Source organism: Amblyomma maculatum, chromosome 8 (assembly GCF_055883805.1).
Source record: "Amblyomma maculatum isolate TAMU_Amacu chromosome 8, ASM5588380v1, whole genome shotgun sequence".
NCBI classification, from domain to species: Eukaryota; Metazoa; Arthropoda; class Arachnida; order Ixodida; family Ixodidae; genus Amblyomma; species Amblyomma maculatum.
Genome location: NC_139351.1, coordinates 99,254,772 through 99,277,364, shown reverse-complemented (window position 1 = coordinate 99,277,364; position 22,593 = coordinate 99,254,772). Strand labels below are relative to the sequence as shown.

General features: G+C 47.1%; 1 long non-coding RNA gene across 1 annotated transcript in view; it reads left to right on the top strand.

The window, feature by feature from the left end:
• The window catches only part of LOC146181955 (uncharacterized), a 136,427-nt gene that overhangs the window by 29,919 nt on the left and 83,915 nt on the right, over window positions 1–22,593 (top strand). The window contains exon 2 of the long non-coding RNA XR_014700317.1: window positions 18,242–18,339. This is a non-coding gene — a long non-coding RNA (uncharacterized LOC146181955). The remainder of the gene's footprint in view (window positions 1–18,241; window positions 18,340–22,593) is intronic.

Genomic DNA, 22,593 nt, shown 5'->3' with positions numbered 1-22,593 from the left:
AAGTCTGTTACATGCTGAGTATTTGTAACTATATGACGTGTCCGGTACTTACTCATTTCTAGTTCACTTCTTTGCAGAGAGCAACCTCCGCTGCTGTATAAAGCGCCTACTGCACGTGCAGGAAATTTCACAGGATTTCAGTCGAAATGTTACGATCAGCTACACAACAGTGCTCTTGACGTTGGTCTACATACCTGTAGGCGGGCGGACATGTCGATAAATATTATATGTTCGTGTTAACTGAGTAGTTACTTTATATTTTGTATTCAACCTTTCAAATAATTTGTCGCAATTAATATGTGTTGACTTCAGCGATACACCCGTAAGAAGGAATGCACGCGATCTCCTACCACAGTTTGCAGCACTGCGTAGCGTTATGTCAGTTTATGAACGCGTCTGGATTTTCAGCGATCGAGTTATGGGTATCGGTGCGCTGTACCTGTCTGCCGCGTTCACTGTGCACGAAGAGTGCGTCACTCTGGTTTCTGACGCACCGGCGGGGAAAAGTTATAGGCGGCGTTCTGGTTTGCAACAATAGGAGCGCCGTGCGCAACGCGTCGGCCAAGGTTTTTTGGTATGCTTGCAGTGCAAGCCGAAACAAAGCCGCCATTTTTCACTTGTTTTTTTTTTTTTTTTTTTCTCGACGCGATCTATAACAACCAGGGGTGTTGTTGGGTACGCGCCCAACCAGTGGAAGCGTTGCGGCCGGGATGGAGTTCCCCGCCCACTGCTGGACCGCAGGCGACCTCGACTGCCGCGTTTCTTTAAGTGTTGTGACCGGCTCCATCGCTTAGGCTCTTGATATCCAGATTAGTTCGCAGTGATCACTTTTGGTTTGGTTTGGTTTGTGGAGTTTAACGTCCCAAAGCGACCCAGGCTATGGGAGACGCCGTAGTGGAGGACACCGGAAATTTCGACCACCTGGGGTTCTCTAACGTGTACCGACATCGCACAGCACACGGGCGCCTTGCTTTCTGCCTCCATCGCAAAGCGGCCGCCTCCTTCGGAACAGTAGTTGAGCGCCGTAACCACTGCGCCACCCCGGCGGGGCCAGTGATCACTTCTCGTTAGCGGTTCTTGCTAATCGAGTGTGAGCCATTCTCGAAGCGTTTGTTGTTTACCGGCTGTAAACCGTTCTTTGAACGGTGCTTGAAAACCCGGTGTGAGGTAAAACGATTCTTAAGCGGTCTTTAAATGGTTCACGTGAACCGGCCATGAGTTCACGAAACGCTTATTTGTTACCCTTACAAAAATGAGTTTTGGATCTTCGTTTCCCAGGTGTTGACCGCGCGTTGAATCAACGGAATCTTGGCGGATACTCAACAACGGTTTGTGTGAACCCTAGTGAATCGCGCTTTGTCAGGTTCCAGGACGTCCTACGCCGGGCTTGGGGCTTTGTCAGCGCTGTACGCTTTTACGACAGCGCCGCAATGCGAGGAGTGGCCCCCACTGTGGCGTCCGTCGAGACGGAGTGCGCAATCTTTTGCGGAATCGGGAAGGTCGTTAAGGGTATAAGCCATAAAGGTGGAGCCGAGGGCGGCGGCGGACGGCGCATGCTTTATATGATACGCGTCACTGAGGTCACACCGAGCAAGGTATTCGACGCGTACTGTCGCAATTGAAAAGCGCAGACTCTCTATAAAATACGTATACTGTGCGAATCCTTGCGTCAGGCCCTGCGGCCTTTCTAAGCGACCGAATGCGCGCGCGCCCTCTATTGGTCGGGTACACCGTGAGAAAATGACGGCGCTGGCGTATTGCCGGAATGTCCTTACATCACTTGTTCAGTTACGCCAGGATTAAGTCATATGTCTTTGAATATCATTAATATTGGCTCTGAATTCTTTTTTCGTTCGTTAGGTTATCATAACGTTACGTAGAGAGTAAGCGCTACGCAGACAACCATACGACAGAGGACGCATTGAAAAATAACGAGCGCACACAACTGTCATATTTAGCTCGTCATTATACGACAGTGGTGACAGACAGGACTCATGTAGTTTTCCAGTTATACTCTGTCCTGTCTTGTAGTGCTTTTTATACATGGATAACGAAATCGAACACTTATGTAGTTTTGCTTGGTAACGCGCTTGGCCATCTCTGACATTAGTGCCCTTGTATGTTGGCTATGAAAAATGCCGGTGACTCTGGGCGCTCACAGTCGTAAGCCTAAGATGCCGATGACTGTAACGATTTGTAGCTTATCGAGTCTGACAGCTGATTGCCACCTGTACAGTCTTGTCTAAAAGTATCGCGCGAGCGTCGAGTAAGAGGAGAAAACATGTGCTTGGGCTGCTTTTTTGATTAGTGTGAGTCAACCCCTCCTATTATCGGCTGTTAGTTCCAAGAAGCTGTGACCAAATATATTTTTACCACTGCGTGTATTGCGGGTGGTATATATCTTAAGAGCGCACATTTTCGACAAACATCCTAGCGTGAGAAAACATTTGCAGCTGTTGCGAAAACAAACAAATAAACTTCGCTGAAGACGCCCGATGGCGGCGCATTAATTTAGCGAAAGAAACGCCCTCCAGGAGTCCAGGCTATATCCGCTAACATGACCTGAGCCTAACGTCGGGCAACGAACGTTACGCGTTTGTACCAAACTATAGTAACAATTTGTAACGTTTTTACCAAACTATAGTAACCAAACTGTAGTAACAAGAGCAATGGTTAGCCTTGACCGCCTAGTAAAGAGCAGAGACATTAGTCTGCCAACCAAGATCCGTATAACTCGTGCTATGGTCTTTCCAGTTGTGACGTATGGATGCGAGAGTTGGACTGTGAAAAAGGCTGACCGCCGAAGAATTGACGCGTTTGAATTCTGGTGCTGGCGAAGACTCTTGAGAGTTCCTTGGACTGCCAGAAGATCAAATCAGTCGATATTGTCGACCATAAACCCTGACTGCTCATTGGAGGGTCAAATTCTAAAGTTAAAGCTCAGCTACTTTGGTCATCTGATGAGAAGAGAGGAGTCGCTGGAGAAAGATTTGATGTTGGGAAAGGTTGAGGGTCGCCGGAGAAGGGGTAGGCAGCGAACGCGATGGTTAGATGGCATCCTCGAGGCACTGCAGATGAAGTTATGTGATGTTAGGAAGATAGTGAGAGACCGGAAAGCGTGGCGTGACATGGTCCATAGGGTCACGAAGAGTCGGACACGACTGAACGACTGAACTGATAGTAACAATCACGAAGCTGATCGAACATGAAGCAAGCGTTCTCACAACTCTGCCGTCGAACTTGTTTCGCGGGGTTGGCGCGCACGGAGCAGAACAGCCACGCAGACGAAGCTGGCTCCAGCAGCATTGCGCATGCGCGTTCCCTCTCCCGATTTCTGGATGGATGGATGGATGGATGGATGGATGGATGGATGGATGGATGGATGGATGGATGGATGGATGGATGGATGGATGGATGGATGGATGGATGGATGGGTGGATGGATGGGTGGATGGATGGATGGATGGGTGGGTGGGTGGGTGGATGGATAGGTGGATGGATGGGTGGATGGATGGATGGATGGATGGATGGATGGATGGATGGATGGATGGATGGATGGATGGATGGATGGATGGATGGATGGATGGAAGGGTGGATGGACGGGTGGATGGATGGATGGATGGAATATAGGAGCGTCCCCTTTGAAACGGGGTGGTAGCAGTAGCTATCATGCTCATTTTTCTTCCTATATCTTAATTATTAATTTAGATTGGTTAACTAAACCATCATTCTATTTATTAAACTTTTGTTTCCACATTACTAACATTATGTCACTTCTCTGCTTTTAAAGCCACCAATCTTACAGCCGTTTTTTGCTAGTTTCCACTGCCGGTTTATTCACCCGGCCTCTGGTATCTCTAAACCCCAGAACTTCAGGAACAGTGACTGCGCCTGCATCAACTTCCGGATGGATACCATTACATTCGAGTATAATATGGTCAATTGTTTCACTGGAGTTACCACATACAGCAAATGCGTCATCTCCATTGTTAAATTTCTTTTTGTAGCTGCGTGTTCTAAGGCACCCTGATCTAGCTTCAAAACGTAGGGCACTGCCTCTTGAGTTACCAAAGAAAGCTTCCTTCCTGATCTGCATTTTTCACTTTCAGTATAATTCCACACTCTGTATCTTTTCCATCGAATTTATCCAATTTTTACCTTCTGTGTTTTTCACCTGTTGCTTAATGCTCTTTATTTCTCCGTCCTTGTGACTAGCATACTTACTAGTTAGTTTCCTAGTTCTTTTCCTCCATTGTGAGTCAACGCTTTTTAAGTACAGATATTTAAATACTTTAGCTGCCCATCTGTTACGGTCCAATTTCGTCAGGCGTTCCTCATATAATGTTTTACTCTGAGCTTCCCGTACTTCGAAAGATGCCCAGCCCATATCTCCCTGTACCGCCTCATTTGTGGTTTTGCCGTGGGCACCTAGTGCTAATCGTCTAACGGATCTCTGATTCATTTCCAATGTCGACTGTACCTATGATTTTAGGCATCTCTGCTCTGCTCGCATCAGCGCCGCAGCACCTGCAAATGCAGATGCAACGGCCCAGGAGCATTTCAGAGAAGCCGAACACTGGGCGCAGTAGTGGACAGAGCATGTAACACTGCATGAGTCATGCAGAGTATGGCTTATACCTTTCAGTACAGCCGGCACGAAAAACACTCGAAGCCCGAGCAATTTCTCATTCAGCCGAAAAACCGTAGAGCACGCATTGTGCCGAAACCAGCGACGCGGGGCAACTCGATCGTTACGTCACTCTGGCCGAGCCCTCATGCATAACTGAATGTCTAATTGAACCGCTCTCATACTGTTACTTCGCAGTGTCATTTGCTGGCTTCATTCTGCAGCTTGCAGTTCGTGCGCTACCGCCTCACTGCTACCGCGACACCTGATGCTTCACTCCACCCTCTCTGCCTATTTACCTTACCGTTTGCATAGTGAAGCGTAGTCGCGTGGGCGTGCACGCGTTTGAACTGAGTGCTGGCCGAGGCGCATACGCGCGGAGTTAGCTGCTCCCATTTTACGCCGGACTGCTAACTCTTCACCCGGTTTCTTTCTTTCCGCTTCATGTATGTACGTAAGAGATGCACGCGTCAGCGAATTCGCTGATTATAAAACTGGGCAGTTTGAAGGGGTGCACAGCTCATTAGCGCTGACCCTGATGGATGGAGGTGAAGTCTACGCATTTCTCCTTTTTCTGGCTCCCTTTCCACAGCCCACTTCTTGGCCTGGTGTTCCTTTCGGCGTGGTACATTTTTCGCGGAGTAAACAATCAGCACAAAGTTGAGCGTTGTCGCCGTCTACGCATTGTACGATGCGAAACTGTACCGCACTCGTGTGCGGAAGGGATGGTCTACGGACTTGTTTCCGATCCGCTCTGTAGCAGCGTGATCGATATGAAGCAAGTGCCCGCTTGCGAAACAGCTCGCGCACCAGATTCCAAGTCGAGCTTGCTCTACTTGTAGTAGAAAGCTTGTTTTCATACGCTCACTGTATAGGCTTGATATGCCTGTACGTGTTCTTCCGAGTCCGACTGGGAGCGTTATCATACTTATAACAATGAGAAGACGTGATCCAGTGTGTACGTGATGTTGGTAAAGGAAGCTAGCGGAAAGCACGAATACGCATGTAGTCAGAATTACGGGACGACGTCCTCGAAAGCTACTTCTCCTCCTATAAGACCATTTAGAACAAATAGAAAGGGTCGGTATCGATAAGGGACCGCGTCGTAGCAAAAAAAAAAAAAAATCTAATCGTAAACGGAGCTTCTGTAAGTTAGAAGAGGCAAAAAAATAAATAAAAAACGAAAGTATTGGGGTTTACAAATCACCTCAAGATGGAATGCCACATCATTGACGCAAATTTGTTGCTTTATAGATTGCAGCTCAACATGCTCGTAATTGTTTTTTAGCGCTTCTGGTGGGTTGGGTACCCAACCTGCCCCCACCGGTGTCGGCCGTGCATCAGCCAACTGCTAGCCTAAAAACTTGTTGCCATGTCATTACACAGCAATCAGCGCTCACCAGTATCATCCGGCAACTGCCAGAGCACTTGTCAACTGGCCCACGTCACGTGGTGTCATGACGCGGTCTTCGCCGACCAGTCGCGCTCGGCCATTTCGCCTGACCTTACGACGTCATCAATCTCTAGACTAATCAGGAAATTTCATGACGCGATATGCATATTCGAATCTGGAAGTTTCTGTGGTTGTGCACTCCACGGAGGTTATAAAAAACTGCTGGAGTGGAAGGCGCGTTTGTTCCTGGGCGCGTTTCTCTTTTCCATTGTGAAGGTGCTCAAGGTCCTTGCACCGTCGCTTCCTCGCAATTTCTTTGAAGGCGGAGGGCTTCAACATGCAGATTTTGGTACACACTAAGGTGGAAAGTGCGTTCGGCGCTGTTGATACTTTGCGTGCTGCTGCTCACGCCTCGCTTTTGGCCCACTCGTTCCTTCAATGCCTACATGTGCACGCACCCAGGAAATCGTCACTCTAATGTTAATCAGTTGCCTGGACGTGGAGCTATTGCGGAGGCCCGCCCGACGTGCCGAGTACTCAGTGACCTAAGACATTTGCGGGTGGGCCTCATGCAAACTACTGTATACTGTACCATAGTGTATATATTTCTTTTATTTTTACCTACTCTTTTCTTTCTCCCTATCACTCACCTCTTTGATTTCCTCTACCTTCTCCTCGCTATCCCTTTATTTCCGCCGCCCCAGTTCAGGTGCTTCAGATATAAGATAGCAGATACCGGGGCTGGCAAACATCTTTTCTTTCCTTTTGTACATACAATAAATAACCACTACAAAACAATGTTAATCTTGAGATTGAGGTCGTCAAATGTCTGTAATAAATCACCAGTTAATTTAGGATGCGTTGACGGACTCGAAGTCACTAGTCTGCACACTTCATACGCGCGAGACGAGTTCGTGAAGAGATAGAGTATGTGCTTGGGTCATATTTGGGAAAGGTTTTTAGGACCCACTGCGTAGCTTTTACAAAGGCTGCAAGCTCTACTTACACAGTGTCGACGTCATCGACAATGGACAGCGTGGATCTATTCGCCACGCCGCCATTTTGAATTGTATTGACACGCTGCATTTCCCTCTTAGGTTACGCAGTTTCCTAAAATCCTTCTGAAAACAGAAGGTTTGCAATACGGCTTAATGGCGATTCCATCGGATCATTTGTCTCTGTTCGCGGTGTACCCCAGGGCTCGGTACTGTCGCCAACGCTATTTAACCTTGCCTTGCCTTCATCCTTGCATGGCGCTTACATAATGTCCCTGAAGTCAACTTTTTGCTCTATGCTGATGATATTACGGGGTGGAGTACACACCATGACATGTTTACTCAAGCGGCAGCCTTGCAGTCAGCCTTGGATATTACTGCCAACTATGTTAAATCTGTCAGCCTATAACTTTCCACGAGCAAAACTATAATTCACGTCGGTCGCCAACCGCTGGGGTCGCCGTAAACTCGCGGCGACGCCGATCCGTCTCCAACTATCTGGAATCCCCCTTCACAAAAGTGAGACATTGAAAATTGTGGGATTGTCGATTCTTCAGTCGGGAACGAGAACCGCCTGGCTTTCTCAGGCTTTTTAAAAAGCAGGCGATGCACACCTTGAGCCTAATAAGACGTATTGCTCCTAAATCCGGTGGCGCTTGCTCCCACGTCGCACGGCATTTGGTGACAGCGGTTCTGCAGCCACGCCTCATTTATCAAGCACAGTTTCAGCGCTTGACAAGAGCTGAATGCGATCGTCTAGAAGCAGTAAATAGAGAGGTTATGAGAACAATCACTTGTCTTCCCCGCATCACACCGGTCGTGGCACTGCAAGAGAATGCTCAGCTCAACACATTGAACTGGTGCAGCAACTCCGTGATGCTCGTAGCCTTAAGGCGACCCTTTTGCTCTCACCGCGAGCACTCCGGGCCTATGCTATATCGCACACCATATTGCCGCCGACATCGCCAGTTCTTCCTCCATAGAATTTTGTTCAGCTGAGCGAAAACAAACCTACTGACCTTCATAGACCAACCATATCTTATGTGGCATCATCCCTTCGTGAAAGGATCGCAGAGCAAGACACCAAGTAGCCCCAAGGCTCAATAATTGTGTATGTAGATGCCAGCATTGACGGATATGAAACGACAACTGCGATTCATTGTTCTTGTAAGCCTTCGCTTAATACCACATCCAGATATCGATTTGCAGAACCTCCTTCTTCTTTTTGTGCTGAGCTGATTGCCGTCCAAGACGCACTTCGCTCTCTATCCGCCATAACCTTACTACCAACAGCCAAAATCATCATCCGCATTGACGCCCTACAAGCAATACGTCTGCTACGACGAGTCAGTCGGCGCCCAGGAATCTGCCAGAATCTTGCGGCTCGCATCTCACAAATCATTCGAATTGAATGGGTCCCACGTGACCTACACAGTTCACAAACCTCCGCAGATTCTGCAACCCACCAGGCGACTCTACCTTCATCAATGACACGCTTCCTCACTATGGATGATGCCACTCTGCTTCTCACAAGAAAGGAGTACCTCCGGCGCCGCACACGTGCTCTTGTCCCACCGTGTGCGGTAACCCTCCCCAGCGGTCTTACCCGCGCAGAGGAGGCTGCGGTACGGAGGACCCGGGTTCGGGGTTGTCCTCACACCTACTGTAACTCGAACATGGTCTCAATATCAATATTTGTATCAACGTCCAGGATGTTCCTGTCTGCAAGTCACAAGATCACGAGGCAGATATTCACCACTTGTTGTGGGTTTGCCCGGCACTGAAGCCGACGAGAATTCGGCACCTGACGGCAGTGGGCCTTTCGCCGAACAACTCATCTTCGTACATTGCTTGGACGCAAGGGCCTTACCATCGCTCTCTTTTGAACCTTATGAAAATAGCCAACCTTTTTTCTTTAATTTATTACCCCTTAAAATTTTTTTTACATATTCCATTATGCCCTGAGGCAATAAACAACGCTATTAAAAAATTATTCGCCACATGATGGGTGACATCGGCCCATGCCACCGTCCGGATATATTTAGGAACATCAATCTCGCTGTAATTGGCGTTGGTTGCGGGAAGTATTGTGTCTACCATATCACTAATATGATTGTGGTAGTAGCCGTTGGTTTCTTCGTTGCGCTGCGGCTATGCATCTTAGCGAAACACTTGCGTCGCTCCGAGTTGCCACAGCCAGGAGCCATATTTCGTGGCAATGGTTTGTCATCTGACAGCGAAATGTCCGGGGCCCAAGGCGGATGCACATAATCATTTGAAGGGCGAACTTCTTTGTTTGGCGCAATATCAAGTTCCTCTAGGATGTACCGGCCAGCTGGGGTACAGCTTAGCCGATCCCTTTGGGCGAGATTTGAGCGCAGATGAGACTGTTACAGCACCTTTTATTTTTTTTTGATAAGCCAGCGTAACTTAATCTTACAGTGAACCCGCGTTATCTTCTGTAACCTATCAAGAGAAAAACATGTGCCATGTTCGAGAAATGAATGAGTGACAACGGGAACGACCGCGTTGCCCGCGTTTGACTGGAGACGGCAGTAAAGCCCATTGCTCGCGTCCGGAGCATAAAATAATTAACTTCCTCGCTGACCGGGCTGAGCACGTACGGCAATAGGCATGTCCGTTGCAGCGCCCGGTGTAAAGAGCGGTCGGTACGCGCGAGGCAGCGACGTTCGCGCGCCGAGAGGGGAAACAAAAATGAGTTCGAGTGTGAACAACAGATAGGATACATGCGCCGCCACTGCGGTCGCGCGGCAGTACGCCTAAGATACATCAGTTCTTGTTGGGGGACCACTTTCTGCGCTTCCGCGGATGTGGGGAGGCCATTGTCTCAGGTGCTGCGTGACCCAGATGAACGCGCTGAAGGCTCGCAGAGGGGTGGAGGGGGTTGGAGAGGACCGAAAGTCGACTTTTTTTGTCTCTTGGAGGAGAGACGGTAAGGGAGCGTCGTTTTTGTGGTCTTGCTTAGCCTCCCTCCCCCCCCTCCCCTCACACACACACACATATACACACATCTCATCACTCCCTCCCGGTGCTTCATCCACTATGCCCGCAACAACTCGTCGTGCACCACAGCTCGCTCGCTCCAACGAAGCTCGTAGTTTGCCAAGTAGGTATTCGTTTGTGAGCCCCCCCCCCCCCCCCCCCCTCCTCCTCTTCCTCAGCCATTCCTGTCTTGGCTTATATTTTTAGGCACCTTTAGTATTGTCCTCCCCGAGGCACTTACTTTTGTCTGCGTCAGCGCAGATTCAGAGACAGATTGGCTTCACAGCAGCCACAGCCTTCCTAGCCCGTTGATGGGCAAGGCAACCTTGTGGCGGAGCTTTCTACATCTTTTTTCGTCCTCTCCACCAGGTCTAGAACCCTTCCCAACCGCCACGAACTCCCCCCTTCTTGCCGCTCATTCGCCATTTTTAGCATCCGCCATCTTTTCTATGGATGTTTAACCCTCCCTACCTTCTGCTGAAAGCGCTTCGTCTCTTGTTGTCAGCGTCATTAGGCAGTCTGGTGCGAGGCCGCAAGAACACATCATTTTATTCCTTTTGCGTTGACGTCGTCCTCGTCTGGTTTATTGGGGACTGACTTGGCTTGCCGGTCTGCCTGCGACAGAGAGGGATCTGTTCTGCGGAGAGATCGCATGCGCAAACCGTATTCCTTTCCGAACGGTTCTCTTGTCATACGGAAACAGACCGAAGACGTCCGGGCCGTTAGCTTTAAGCGATTGTCCCCCGTATTTCTTTTCATCCTCCTAACCCGCGGCCCTGCTGTTTTGTCTTCGGATAGCCGATTGCTATTGTAAGGAACTGTGCAGTTCCGGATAATGCATCGCGCATGCATATTCTGACGTGTTTTCCCGCGATTTTTCGTAAGACTCATCCGTCTATCCGCTTTAGACCGATTGGGGTTCCACTATTTCGGCATTTCCGACGTGGGAACCGGTAAATGGTCGTAAACGTATTTCCTGCTTCACTCATCTGGCTGTCGCCCTGCTAATTACTGTAAACTCGGCTCTGCTTATTAGCTCCACAAGCCACTCATCTTTGGCATATCAAAAACTGTTTCGCCAGTCTCATTTCCAGAACAACTGTAAGTGGGAAGCGTCAAATAAAATATAAAACCGCAATATAGAGTAGAGAAGCAAATGAAGGTAACCAAAGCTGAGACGAAATATATCAGCTGGACGTGGCAGTGGAGAAAAATATGTCAATCGGACTAAATACCATTGCTTTTTTTTTCCTGAAAATTTTATTCCAACGTAAAATCCGCATTGCTGCATGGGTGATGACTCGTTTTAATGCAAGTATTATGTGGTGTCTTGTCAAACGCACCAAATGACGCATCCTTTTCACATGCGGCGCCTTCTTGAGTTTACGTTTTTCAGTTTCGGCTAATGTTCATTTTATAATTGCCGTAACACGTAATTACTTGGCACAAACATTCAAAAACTCTAGGGGGCATTTTGGACCACTAAAGTGTTATGAGGCGGAAGCCTTTATAGCGCAGTGGTCCGTAAGCCTCTACTACGGCACCTCTTTCTCTCTTTCTTCGTTCACTCCCACCTTCCTCCCTTCCCTTACGGCGCGGTTCAGGGGTCTGTGGAGGAGTGTGACAAATACTGCGCTTTTTGTGGCGTGAGCTACACTGGCCGCACTCTGGCTGGCTTCGCGTGGTTCTCCGGCGACCGTATTGCGCATGCTCGATTAGCGAGTGATGTCACTGCGCTCAGCTGGCGAGCCCGGCCGTCGCAGAGGCCGCTCGCCGCAGCTTCGAGGAGCCGGGTGACAACAGGAATCGGGTTCGAAGGAGGAGAAGGAGGAGGAAAACTTTTATTTTTATATTTCCTTATCTTCCTGAGTTGAGCCTTCAGTCCAGGGCTCCATGTGCCACCTTGATCCTGGAGGCCCGCCAGCTGTCGCTTGTCTTGCGGGTTGGTGCTAATAAAGAGGTTAAGGAAGGAATAAATGCGTGTCAGTCCATGATTCCACTGGCCACTGCAATTCTCTCGGCCCGCTCGATTAGCCGGCGTAGTTAGGTCGGCTCCGTGCGGGACAAGGCATCTGCCCAAGAGGAGAGGGTGGGGCGAGTTATTGGTGGAACGCCGCCGGTGGTTTTGGGCAGGCCCAAATAGAATGATATAGTGTAGACCGATGTTGTTGGCAGGTGGGGCATTTCTCTGGGTATTAGGTGGGGAAGAACAAATGTTTGTGGTACAGATTCGTATACGTGTGAGTGTGCTGTTGACGCCATGGCACAGCTTTGGCCTTGGTGAGTGTTGGGTGCGGCGGTGGCAGTATTCTTCTTTGTGTACAGTACTATAATGTAATGTGCTGCGCTGGCGTCCTCTGTGTCTGCTTCCACCTCCACTTTCGTCGACAGCGCCCGGAAGGTTGCTGCTTGGGCGAGCGCGTGCGCACTCTCGTTGCCGGCAAAGGAGGCGTGACCAGAGGTCCAAACGATTTTAACGATGGGAAAAGTATCAGGGTGTATAGGTGAGAGAACGCGTGAAGCCTCCAAGGATAATGTATTCTTCACGAAGGCGCAACACGCAGCTTGTCAATCTGTGATTATTGTATATGTCGTACTCGTAGCAGCATGTGAAGAACAGCCGGAGCGGTAAGGGAAGAGGCAGAGGAAATCTGGAAGAATATATAAGTTAAAACTTCTAGCCACTGTAGTTAAAACATGTAGATATTTGGAATTGTTCCTGTCCTCGACAGGCGTACGTCGCTTCATATTCACCGATTTATATGCCAGTAAATGCGGTACTGCTGCCACGACAGTTTCGTTCTCCGTGTCTCCATAGCCACCTCGGCTTACAGTGATGCAGAGACGTGGAAATGGAATGCCGATACAAGCAAGGCACGCGAAGAAGGCGGCGCGAGGGGAGAGCGATCCGCGGTTTCAATGGCGAGCACGTATCCTGAATAATAATGTCTTCTACTCTTCAAGGTTCTTTCCTGTTCCGCTTCGATTGCCACCATTGAGGAAGAACCGGGGACCGGAAAAACAGTCTCGTTTTCTGCGTTTCCGGTTCGCGTTGCGCCGCTATTCGAGGCGCCTGCCCACGCCGCAATCGCTTCAAGCAGTACAATAACGGCTCTTTCCGGCACCGATTACGTAATCTCCGCACACAGGCGTGCAGCGTACAATCGCTGGAATTCGGTGCAGCAGACATGACATATCGCACAGAGCGACGCAAAGATGTAATTCACAAAGAAACTGAAAATTGTAGCAGACAGAAACGGACTTCTGAGATGGCGTTCTGGCTTGTTCTTTGCGGTGAGGTTCTGTTGGTGTGAAATCAAGATTTGACGCGGTAAAAATACGTCTGAAGGAGTCGGGAGCTATTTCTGAAGCCTCGAATTGCCAGGCATTGTCAACACGGGCTTCGCCACTGAGATGGGAGGATGAGATCGGAATCCTGTCTTTCAGGACGCTATGTCCACATTGGCTTAGTTAAAGCGGGCACTCCTGGTAACTAGTCACCACGGTCTTCCACATGAGCATGCCTCTGCCAGGTTACATGTGTGGGTATCGTCACCTGACTTAAGGTGTTTGAGTTTGCATCAAACGTGTGTTTGACGTCAACAATGACGTGTGCGTCACGTGGTTTAACCGTATAAATTCGCGTGAAGAGCCGGGTGACTTGTCTGCCTTGAAATGGACGGCCAGCCTGATTCCCTGAGGCGGAGATACGCTAAGCGGCGTGAATAGCAGCTGGCGAGGTGACATCATCTACATCTACCAAGTTAATAGTTGTTTCGCACGCAATACTAGGTTTAACAACGTTAAACCTCCGCATTTTTAAAATTTTTATTATGTGGGGGCGTTAACCTCCCCGAGGTGACATATATGGACTATGAGAGGTACCGTATCGGATGGGACCACATTAATGTAGACAGTATGGAATCTTGAATGTGTGTTAACACGGCAGAGCTCACGGGCGTATTTTTTTTTTTATTTGCTTGCGTCGAAACGCGGCAGCAACTGCCGGTTTTAAACCAGCCTTGGATTTGGCAGAGACACTGCGGCGTTTCGTGGCGTTCATGGAAAGTGCGCTTATAGTGATATTAAAGCAGCGCCAAGCACGAGACGGAAGAAACATTAAGGGATGACGGCAGCGCTCGCGTCCCTCCTTGTTTCTTCCGTCGCGTGTTACACGCTACTTGAAAAAGAATCCTTTCCAACTCGCCCAGATTTCGCTGCTTACATTGACACAGTCCGTTCGTCATCGTCCTTCTCTTGGAACTTCGCGTGATCTCGCTTGAAATCAGCTGAAGTGTCCGGAGAACGGATGCTCTCGCTTCGCACTGCCACCGACTTTCATGACCCTGCGGCTCTGATCCTCAGACGTACTAACCATGCCTGACGTACTTAACTATACGTGACATCTGGTGGAGGTGCTGGGTGATTGTTTTTGAATTGAGAACATTGCAGGACAGCGTTTTGAATAACGTTTCTTTTTACGGGCAAGTTACATGGTGTAATGCTATATGGTTTAGAGTGGTCCTAATGGTCCTCCTACGAATGCTCAGTCCCCAGCGGCTGCGGAGCAACTGACAACGATGGAGGTCGGGCCTGTAAAGCAGCGGAGGGTGCTAAGAATTCCTGGCTGCAGACAAGCCGCCAATAAAAACTGACCTTGAAAACGTCTAACCCTAGCTAGTGAGGCTATTTTAGCATTCCACGAGGAACTAGCGGACATGAAATGGGATGTAATATTGGGCTTAGTGGATTAGGAGGCCAAAGGAGGCATATACTCTACTGAAGGGCGGACATGTACTGTGTCAGCGATATTTAACCGAAACAAGAACACTAAGAGTAGCGTTTCTGGTCAATAAGCATATAGCTGGCAACATGTATAAATTCAATAGAATTAATGAGAGGGTGGCATGCATCATAATCAAACTTAATAAGCGGTATAAACTGAATGTTGTACAGGCCTATACGCGCCTACGTGTTTAGTCACGATGTCCAGGCAGTCGAAAGCTTCTACGTAAGGAAAATAAAAACGCAGTATACTGTGCTGATGGCTGATTTAAATACCTAGGTAAGCAAAAATCGGGCTGGAGACCGGGCAGCGGGTAACTATGAAATTGGTTCTAGGAATAGCAGAGGGGGTTACTAGTTGAGTTTGCAGAGCGCAATAACTAAAGAATCATGAATACCTTCTTCAGAAAACGGAAGATGTAGAGGTAATCGGAAAGGGGCGATGCAGTCAGAGCTTTTGGATCATAGCAGTTGCGAAACTCCGCTTCAGAAAGGGACCGAATTTTGTGCGCATTTTTCGGGTGGTGATGATGATGATGATGATGAACTGGTGGCCATGCCCTTTGAATCGGGTGGACACTCACACAGTATCCGGCCAGATCCGTACACTCACCAGTATCCGGACACTCACACAGTATCCGGTTTATGAATCGTCGCGCCTTCTGGAAGCGTTCAATACAAGCTTTTTGCTATTGCCGCCATTGCCTTTTGGAAATAAAAATTTTATCTCCTCTTTTCCATCTGATTAACTATATGGCTGTTATCTTAATCATTTGTGCCCCTGCAAGTCTTCAACTAATTTTATTTTCCGCAGTGGTTGTGCATTTATCAACAATCAGAAAGTTTGGAATTTAGACGCAGTTTCCTTTAATGGCCGCGGGTGCCGCCACCATTCGTAAACACCCGATTTTTGACCAATCAAAACCGCCCTTTTTTGATGCATGGGCCCTATGGGAAGCTTCGCAACTGGTAGTATTGAGGAGCTCTGCGATTCAGTGACGTGGTAAGGTCCCGAATTAGCCTGGATTTGAAAAAGGAACGAAATAGATTAGTGAGGGAGAAGTCCATCAACGAATTAGCGATGGGTGGTAAGTTATAAGGCTTCAAGATCTCGCTACAGAACAGATGTTCTCCTTTAAGCGATGAAGACGACCTTAGTGTAGAAGCAGTGCACGATACCTTCAGAGATATCCTTACTGAGTGCGCGGCAGAAGTAAGCAGCAGGATAGTTAGAGATGATGCCGGTAAATTATCTAAGCAGACAAAAGATTTGATTAAGAAAAGATAATGCATGGAAGTCTCCAGCGTAGCAGACAGGATAGAACTGGCAGAGCTACCAAAAGCTAATCAATAGGTGCAAAGTGTCCGACATAAGGAAGTATAACATGCGCAAAATTCGAGCAGCCTCTTAAAAACGGTGGAAGCCTTAAATCGGTGGAGGAAATTAGGCATTGGCAAAAGCAGATCTGTGCGCTGAGGGACAAGGCGGGCAATGTCATCTCTAATATGGCAAGATAGTAAAATTAGTCGAGGAATTCTATACTGACCTACACAGTAGGCAAAGTAGTCAGGAGAATAGATCGGTAGTAGTGAAAAACACTCAGACATTCCGCCAGTAACGAAGGACGAGGTTAAGAAAGCTTTAGGAGGTATGAAAAGCGGGAAGGCAGCTGGGGAATGTCAGGTAACTACAGATTTGTTGAAGGATGAGGGGGGAGGAGGATATTGTGCTAGAAAAACTGGCCACCCTGTACACTCAATGCCTGGCGACATCGACGGTACCAGAGTCATGGAAGAAGGCAAATATCTTAATTACTCCGCCGGGGTGGCTCAGTGACTAGGGCGGCCTCTTTTCGATGGAGGCGAAAAGCAATTAAGGCGCCCATGTGCTGTGCGATGTCAGTGCACGTTAAAGAACCCCATAGGGTAGAAATTTCCGGAGCCTTCCAACACAAAAGTTAGACGCATGTTCTGTACCCAAACATTAGCAAATGTAAACGGGGAACCTCATGTGAATACAGACGATTATACCCATCTGAATTATTCCAGCTGGGCTCCGAAGGCGGAGTGTAAATGCTGCTCAAACTGCCAACCGCTCGAAAATGTAATCCAAAAGAGCGGTACAGTATGAACGTGTATGCTGGCAGCAGTGCTGCAATCCCGCCTAGAACTGGACGTACGAGCGGACAGTTTCTCGCAGAGTGCTAGGAAAACTTGCAATCGCCATTACATATGTTGATCATATTTTCCAGCATCAGGATACATAACAAAGGGTTGATGCACTAATCGAAAAATAATCTGCAAAAATCTGCAAAACCTCTGATAAAACCGTTGCAGAATGAAGTACCTTAGAAACCAAGCTTTTCATTGCTCTAAAACATGGGTATATAAAGTTCAGTATTTTGACTCGCCTCTTTAAGTTGTGTATTGCTAGTTAACGCTCAGTGTTGCTCTGTTTTTATGACAGGCTCAACTGCCTTAAGTGAATAAATCGAATGCTTCCTGAGCAGAACAGTTTTGTATACTAATTACTACCTAGTATTTGTTAGTGCATGAAGCTACACGAAATGCTAATTTATGTCTTGGAGCTGTGTGGCGAAGGTGGGCTAGAGATTCAGTCCTGCAAAGTCAGTACCAGCTGTTTAAGAGAGTTGATTGCTCCTATGGGTGGCTTGTCTTTCGCTTTTGAAGGTCATGTGGCTTCAGTAATCAAGTTCATCGCTTCAAAGTGGGCATCACTTTTAATTTTCATTGCTACTTCATGTGCACGTCAGACTCAATACTTATTTTCTGATGCGAACTTACAGTGTGCCTGTATTATTTTGACAAAGCATATTCTTGACTAGAAGGTAACCATTTTACTGGATCAGCTGTACAGACAATACTGAATTTGTTCAGGCACCAGCCTGCAAAAATCGTTTTTAAGAAGAAATGACTTCTTAATTGTGAAGACCCTGACCCCAACTTGACCCCATTAGTCAAGTTGTTTCATCAAACTACAGATATCTTAGCCACAAAAAGAACTATCCATGGCAAACTATGCGAGCTGCAAATGCCTGGAAAGACAGTGTCCAAAGGACAATGCAATTACCATGGTTATTTAATTTATTGAGTGTAATAAGGGGAAGTTTATTTGTGTGAAATAATTACTGTAATAAAAATGCAGCTGCCTTTGATTTTTATTGCTCGGTGCCCAGTCCATTACTTGAAATGGCTTCTACTTTGCTGCATTCAGCTTATCACAGCATTCAGCTTATCACATTCAGCTTATCAGCTTATCATGTCGGAGTTATGTGCTGCATCCTGTCTTTTGCTTCTTTTAAATTCAATGTCATGTGAAATGACCTAATGAAGCACTCAACATTTACACTGTTTCATTATTAATTTAGTGTTTTGGTTGTGTAGCTTCATGCTGTTTTTTTTTTCTGTCTTCCTGCAGGTCATTCCCTCAGGCATGTGTCAGCAGATGATCTTGGTTCCCCGTGCCTGTTCGAGAGAGCCGGTTTGGTTCGGTGACTGTGGAGTCCCTTTCCAAGGGTAAGTGCAGCGAGCCCAAGTGCAGTAAATAACATATTTTAACGCAGCAGTAAAAAGGCCCTGCTATCCAGAAAATATGGTATTGACATTCTTAGTTAAACATCACGGGCACGGCTCTGGCAGGTGGTAGTTGGCCAGTGACATGGTCGTGCACTGATTTGTCGTTGGGCTGTGTGACGTTATGAGACCACATGACACGGCTGAATTGGCAGGTGCTGCAACTCATGATATTGTCTTTGACGTCAGAGGGCGAGATCGAACTCTAGCTTTACAAGTTTCTTTGATCCGAAAGTTAGACACGCCCCCCATAGACCACACAGCCACGCTGGTATGGCTTACTTAAAACGGGGACTTGTATATACGTCGGGTGGTCTGTCAAATGATGGCATACCTGTCAACCCTTTCGATTTGCCTGAAAGACCATATTTTGACCGAACTTTCCGATTGCACGAACGTTGCCCTAAATCTTCCGATAATGGTCTCTGCCTGCGTATGAAGGCCGTGTCGGTTTGGACTCGTTGCAACGTGATGGTGAATTATTCTTTATAGGCGGCAAATTCATCGGCAGCTGGCAATGGTGCGCAGCCGCAGTAGATGTAAAAGTTCGCTGGCCTCGCCTTCAAGAGCTAACAGCATGAGGCAACAATTCGTGGCGATACGCCGCGCAACGGGCTGAGGGCCGCCAAAGCATTGCCGCTCGTCGCTGTCGCTCAGTTTCTGGGTTTTTAGAAAATTTTGCGTGTCGCCCGGAAGCAGCTCGCGAGGCTGCCAATCGCAGAAGGCTTTGGGGTGAATGGACGCGAGTGAATGGACGCGAACGAGGATCCATTAGAGGAGCTGGAAAATGGGAGCCATTAATGTTGTCGCATCATATCTTTAAAGACCGAGCTGCAGTGCCCCCCCCCCCCCCCTTTTTTTTTTGTCAGATAGCTGGGGTCACATGAGGCGTAGAAAAGCAGTGGCGTAATAGCTACTTGTTCATTATTTGCATGACAGCCACCGATCAGCTGCTGAAACTGATGCCTTGCTAGCAGAAATCGAATCATGCGTTATTTGGCAGGCAGTGCTCATTTCCATGCGGTGGCTTATTATACTAGTGTGTCATGAATCATTGAAACAAAAAAAAATGTATAACTGCAAATTTGGTATCCAGACGTGCCTATATTAAAATTAATACAGACGAACGCCTTCGCAGTGAAACAACTTGTATAGTGAAAGTTTTCGAATGTCCAAGCTGAATTACTGTCTTGAATATCTATGCCACTACAGTAGGTTTGACTACACAATAAAGGAATGTAGGTGCCATCGGCAGCTGAGTTATTGCTTTACAATGAGCACACATAGTGGGGCAGCGAATGCCCTCCACTGAGCTGTGGTGCATATAGGGATAGCCAGTTGACAGTAAAAACTATACAGGATAATCTTGACTCCATATAGCTGTGGGCAGCACACCAAGTAAAGAAAAAGTGCGGCAGAATGGCTGAACATTTTGACGATACTTGACGAGTGGCACTAGCACTACCCGCTGCCAAAGAAAGTAAAGCTAGGCAAAGCAGTCTTCATGCTCCAACTTGCTAGTGAACACTGGAAAACTGTGCACAACAAGTGCAAATATGCCGACGGAGCCGGCGGTTGTAGTAGACTATTTTGCATCGATTCAGTCAGAAGGTGACAAAATGACAAACTTTAATGAGCATTTTCTGGCACTTTCCTCCTCCCTGCATGTACTTTTACGTTGGGCTTGGATTTCACTGTGGAGCATGCCATGAACTTGAATGCGATAAAGATCAACTGCAGGTGCACATTCTGTTGGAAGAAGTGCCCAGCTAGAAGAATATTAACGACTTATTTCATGAAGTAGTTTTTCAGTTGATGATAAATAAAGGTTTTCGTTTGGAAGACGCGCTTACCGTGCTCTATTCCATGCGATAGAGTGCTCGGTGTAAGACTTTTACTACGAAGTGATCGACCTATATTATGAATTATTTTGGAGGTCCAAAGCACTTCCATTATAAAGGCATTTGATTGTAGTAGCATTGCATGTACCGAATGCATTACTATAGACATTTTCACTTGTGGCAGCTGTTAGCGACGCATAGATAAGTTTAGCTCTGCACTTTCATAAAGCTTTAGGCAAGATTTCAATAAAGTGACGTCCAGGTGCGATTTTTTTCTTTCTTTAACTAAAACTGCACTGGGACGTCACTTTATTGAAATCATGCTCCGTGGTTAAAGCACTCGACTGCTTAACCAGAGAACCCAGTATCGAATATTGGCCATGGCGGTCGCTTTTCGATGGTGGCAAAAAGCAAGGCGCCCGTGTGCTGTGCGATGTCAGTGCACAGTAAAGAACCCCAGGTGGTCGAAATTTCCAGAGCCCTCCGCTATACGCCGTCTTTCACAGCCTGAGCCATTTTGAGACATTAAACCTCATAATCAAAACTAGCCAGTAAAGCGATACTCATCCTGCTCATGAGTCTTACTATGAATGCTATGCATCTTTAAGAACGGTGGAACCTTTCAGTCCAGACTTGAGCAACTACCTGCAGTGTTTGTCGATCTAAAATTACCCTTTCAATCCTCATAGCTGCGGAATGCTATTTGAAAGGGCGATTGCAGTGAGCCTTCTCTTGACGCCCTGTCATGGCTGTGTACTTTGTAATTGCGTAAGAACGCTGGCTACAGATTAGAGTGTTACCATAGTAGGAATAAATTTAAGAAAACAGCAGTTGCTAACTGTGCTGTGACAGCTGGAGCATTTGTGAGCCATGATGATAGTGTTTTGTACTGTAGTGTATATTTATTTATGTATTATTTATTACTACCTAAAAGGCCCCATTGAAGTGGTATTACACGAGGGAGTGGGTTTCAGAGCACAATATTGCTTCAAGTGATCATTTGAACAATGATGAGTCTGTATGGAGCACGACGTCGGCAGGCAAGTCATTCCAGTCTTTTGCTGTGCGAACGAAAAACGAATATAGATGCGCAGATGTACGGGCTTGCGGAGGATGGGTTGCCTTTTCGTGGTTCGTGCGGCTGGAGGTGCGGTATGCAGGGATGATAACAGATTCGTGCAAAAGATGATAACAGAATTTATGAAATAGAGATAGTCTTGCGATGCTATGCCGGTTAGCTAAATTTGATAGATGAACATTGCATTTTAGTTTGGTTACACTTTCATGATAAGAAAAGGCAGAGAAGATGAATCTAGCGGCGCGGTTTTGTATTGCTTCTAGCGTGTTGATTATTGTCCCAAATAGCGCATGCATATTCTAGTTTGGGCCGTACAAATGTTACATAGGCTAGTGATTTTAACGATGGTGGGTGGTGCTAGACGTAGTGTTCGCCGAAAATACCCCAGAACTCGATTTGCTTCTTTAGAAATTTGAGTTACGTGGTATGTCCACTTAAGATCATGTGTTAAGTGAAGGCCAATGTATTTGTATGTGGTTACAGCTGCAATTTCTGAGGTAGCTATTAGGTACTTAAAGGTGGTTCAGAGGGACGCCTGTGGAAAGAAAGTAAAGAAGATTTTTTCACGATTTTTTCAGAGACATGAGCCATTTACTGCACCAAGTTAAAATGCGATCTATGTCAGATTGAAGAAGTTGGCGATCACTGTGAATGATTATGGGACGGTACACAACACAATCGTCAGCAAATAGGCGTATGTTAGGTCGTTTATATAGAAAAAGCAGGGGCCCCAGGACTGTGCCCTGGGGTACCCCAGATATAACATAAGAGTGAGAAGAAGAGCATTTATTAGCGAGAACAAACTGTTGCCGGTTAGTTATAAAGTTACGAAGCCAGTCAAGTACCAAGGAATTGAGATTAAGACGTGAAAGTTTCAAAAAAAGCCGCCGGTGGGGAACTTTGTCAAACGCCTTTTCGAAATCTAAGAAGAGGGCGTTCACTCGAATGTTGTGATCAAGGTTGGTGCTTAGACCATTAATAAATAGAGCTAACTGTGTGTCGCAAGAAAAGCCCTTTATAAAACCATGTTGGCTAGCGTGAAAGAAATGAACAGATAAAAGAAATTTCATGGTGTGAGAAAAGATTACTGTTCCATTAGTTTAGACGGGACGCCAGTAATGGATATAGGACGGTAATTATGACGGGAAGATGAAGGCCCTTGTTTTTGGTACTGGAATGACTTTACCCATTTTCCAGTCGTGCGGTACAATGCCTGATGAAAGCGATTGCTGAAAGATATGAGACAACAGGACACTTGTGATATGTTTTGTAGTTTTA